The sequence below is a fragment of the Oratosquilla oratoria genome, chromosome 43 (genome assembly GCF_046742065.1).
Source record: "Oratosquilla oratoria isolate Oo_2021 chromosome 43, ASM4674206v1, whole genome shotgun sequence".
NCBI lineage: Eukaryota > Metazoa > Arthropoda > Malacostraca > Stomatopoda > Squillidae > Oratosquilla > Oratosquilla oratoria.
The window spans coordinates 38,395,734-38,400,051 of NC_134819.1; positions in this window are offsets into that span (position 1 = coordinate 38,395,734).

Consider the following 4,318-nt stretch of genomic DNA (forward strand, 5'->3'; position numbering starts at 1 on the left):
GTAGAACATAGACGTCAAAAAACTACTTCTTCGCCATTACCAAATTCTTCTAAACCCGTTCAATTTTATTCAGCATAGAGCGTAATATTCTGTTTCTGAGATAATTAAGATTCTTCCATAGGCTAACGCTCTTTCGAGAACTTACTTTCCCTGAGGTCAAAGAATATATTCAGGGGAAGGGTAATCACCCTTTGGGAGGAGGGTGGGGGAGGGCGGAGAGGTTAAAAGAGAGTGTGGCGTTCCATGTAGCTGTGAGGTAGCCTCATAGGCTTGAATTAGATGGCATTAGCAGATTAGCTAAGGGGGTTGCAAAGAGTATGAGCCGCGTTTCAAGAGGACAGGGCAAAAGGGGAGGACAGATCGTCCGGAGTGGTGAGGCGTCTGTACCAAGAGACGCCAGGCCTCGATTCAGAGCTTCACCTTTGCCCTATGGACCGTGACATTGGAAGGACGGATGAAATTAACCCACCACTCGGAGAAAGGAAGTGAAGTTATATCCCATGGTATTGTGCTACCATACAGTGTATGCTTCACTCTTGCTGGCATCAGCGAGTGGAGCCAGCTTAGGGGAACATTAGTGTGATTACAAGTGTCATTCCTATTGTGACATATGTTATATTTCTTATTTGGGTTAACTTTAGTTTATCTTGTTCAGTTTACAGTAAGTCGCTGTAAGGCTATGGGTTGATTCTTTTTTAACCAACAGAAGTAATAGACGTTTGAGAGAAGGAGGACGGGGAAGGAAGTAGGGATAAGGGAGAGGGAGAGGGATGAGGTAGGAGGGAGAGGGAGAGGGAGAGGGAGAGGGAGAGGGAGAGGGAGAGGGAGAGGGAGAGAGAGAGGGAGAGGGAGAGGGAGAGGGAGAGGAAGAGGGAAAGGAAGAGAGAGAAAGAGAGAGAAAGAGAGAGAGAGAGAGAGAGAGAGAGAGAGAGAGAGAGAGAGAGAGAGAGAGAGAGAGAGAGAGAGAGAGAGAGAGAGAGAGAGAGAAAGAGAGAGAGAGAGAGAGAGAGAGAGAGAGAGAGAGAGAGAGAGAGAGAGAGAGAGAGAGAGAGAGAGAGAGAGAGAGAGAGAGAGAGAGAGAGAGAGAGAGAGAGAGAGAGAGAGAGAGAGAGAGAGAGAGAGAGAGAGAGAGGTTAACATTAATCTTAAAGAGAATTTATTTCCAATAGCAGGTACAGTATCGTAAATCTCGCAACATTGCATTTAATAGCATACAACTCCCCTTAGGTGGAAGCTAGTCAGCCAGATGCCAGGCTATTTGATTCAGCTGTGTACTCTCCCTTCAGTAACAAAGGAAATAGGTCCTCCTGCAGTGAAATGCCTGAAGCTTGGTTAGCAATGAGCTTTGATGTGACGGCACACTAGACTTGTATGCATTTGCTTCGTTTAAGTAGAAATTACTTTGGTTACAATGTTCTAGACTTCTACAAGAACATCTCAATAATAATTTGTCAAACATTCGTACATGGTTAATTTCTTAGTTCGTCATTCAGCTTCTCATTATATGACTCAAGAGTAATTTGATATTTGGAAAAACAAAAAGATCACACCCAAAGTCGTTTCTCCTCAAACGAAATAGCAAAAGCAAGTAGCAAAATCAAGTAGCAAAAGCAAGTAGCAAAAGCAAGTAGCAAAAGCAAGTAGTATGCAAGCGAGATATGTCTTGTGTGCCCCCACCTTTAGTCCTCAACTGTTCTCATATCCAGCGCATTCTGTAACAATAATAAACTCGACAATCACTAGCCAGTTTTAGCCACACTTGAGGCTCTCACTTGTGTGCAAGATGTGGATGTGCTGTGCCTTACTGCATTGCTTCTGACCTAAGGTAGTGGGCAGGATACAGGGATGACCCGTCATCCAAGAGGAGCTAAGACGAGAGGAAAACAAGGGTGGTGGGTGGGAGTGGAGTGGGTGGGAGTGGAGTGGGTGGGAGTGGGTGCCTTATCCCTTTTGATTTGGCTACCTCCCTTATAAGGGGGAAGAAGCCTATTGGTAGATAGATAGATAGATAGATAGATAGATAGATAGATAGATAGATAGATAGATAGATAGATAGATAGATAGATAGATAGATAGATAGATAGATAGATAGATAGATAGATAGATAGATAGATAGATAGATTTGCAATAAAATACAGACAGGATTGGTTGAATGAGCGGAAAGTAAATGAAGAAAGGCTGAACTTCGAGTGTCTTTTAAGAGGGAAACAGAGAAGGGGGAGAAATCTACTTGCATCTAACAGTTGAGCGGAGAGGTATACGGGCGATTAAGTAAAGAGCTCGCGAAGGTTTTCTTATACCTCCTCAAGAGGGTGATATACAGTGTGGCCACTCCTTGGGTTTTCCCCCCAGATCTTGGGATTTTTGCCATCATCTTAGAATCTTGGATATAAATTGTAAAATGTTAACAAATCTTGGCGAAAAAATCCAAGATTTGTTAATTCTTTACAATTTATATCCAAGATGATACCCAAAATCCCAAGATCTTTGGGGGTGGGGTGGGGGGTGGAAGCCAAGGAGTGGCCATACTGGTGATATATCCTGAGAATTCCTCAGACAATTCCAAACTTCTTCATTCAGCTGGAAGGGTTATCATACTGGGCTTCCACGGATTTCTGCGGCCTTCACCAGCTCCGACCGTTAAGAGTAAAAACGTCTTCGATTACAATGTCTTATTTTTCAAATCTCTTAATATCAAATTAATTATCTTTCTGTCGTATGTAGCAACGCTAAACGATGAACTAAAAGATTGTAAGCTTATATAAATGTTATACATACTGTTCAAATGTTCTTAGAGAAGCCGTGCTTTATGTAAGTGAAGTCATATTCTAATTATTCAAATAGAGGTTGGAGATAAGGTGTGTGAGGGAAAATAGTCCAGGAATTATCTAGGTTTCGTACCTGAAAAAAAAAGAAAAGAAACAAAAAAATGTGTTCGTAGAGGAGAAAGATCTGGAAAGTTCGTGTCCGTATTGAAAACGGCGAAAGACAAAGGAATTTAGTCTCTATGGTGAGGGTTAAAAAGGCTCGATATTGAATGTGCCAATGCTTGAAAGACATTTCATCATTACAAAATAAGGGTCCCTTCTTATCCGAGTAAAATTATACGATTATGAACGACTATGATGGAGAGGGTTAAAAGGCTTGATAGTGAATGTTCCAATGCTTGAAAGACATTTCACCATTACAAAGTAAAGGTCACTACTTACCTGAGTATAACTACACAATATGGACGACTATGATGGACTCGATGAAAAAGAGACAAGGATCACGAGAGTTGATGTCGGGGAACTGCAGGATGAGCTTCAAGAGGCTTCTGTTGTACATTCGCCGTGGCGTAGTCGGTAGCGCCCTAACCTCATGTCTCAAAATCTAGGGTTTGAGTCCCGTAGATAAAGCCGCTTAATCAATTTGTTCAAACAAATATATATCTTTGAAATAGGCTCCTGATCGGTGTTATTCAAAAGAAACTCGACTAATTAAGGTCCTTTTAGAACTAGATGAAGCATCTAGATTTAATCAAGTTAAAGTCTGTGAAGGACATCATTATTGTTAATCTCTTCTCCCCTCCTTATAATAGGGTGGGTGCCGAGTTAAAGTATATACCGACCCTGTATCCATCAATCACTCATCCAAAATCCATGTTAATGGAAAATAAAAAAAAACATAGTTGTTAGAAGTTGTTATTATGATTTCGTTATAGCATGCAAAAATATTAAAATTGTTAATATATTTTGCTAAAACACTCTAACCCAGAAGGCTACCCCGGAATTAAGTAAAATAATTTAATATGATATAGCGATGGTTCTAAAAAAGATCTGTAAAATTATAAATTAAGAGAATTACTCATCCAACACGGGGAACATATTCGCATATCTCCAGCCTTTCTACTGATAAGCGATTTTAATAAATTGCTAAAAGTTTCTGAGGTTAAGGACTGATGCAATAATAAGAAACCTCCACAGCTAGATGGTACGCTTTACTTATTTCATTCTGGTTAAACCGGTAAATATTTTATATTTGAATACGAAGAAAGGTTTACATACGAGTAGTATAGTGTAGAAAGTGTACACACACACACACACACACACGCGCACACACAGTGTGTGTGTGTGTGTGTGTGTGTGTGTGTGTGTGTGTGTGTGTGTGTGTGTGTGTGTGTGTGTGTGTGTGTGTGTGTGTGTGTGTGTGTGTGTGTGTGTGTGTGTGTGTGTGCGTGTGCGCGCGTGTGTGTGTATGTATGTGTGTGTGTGTGTGTGTGTGTGTGTGTGTGTGTGTGTGTGTGTGTGTGTGTGTGTGTGTGTGTGTGTGTGTGTGT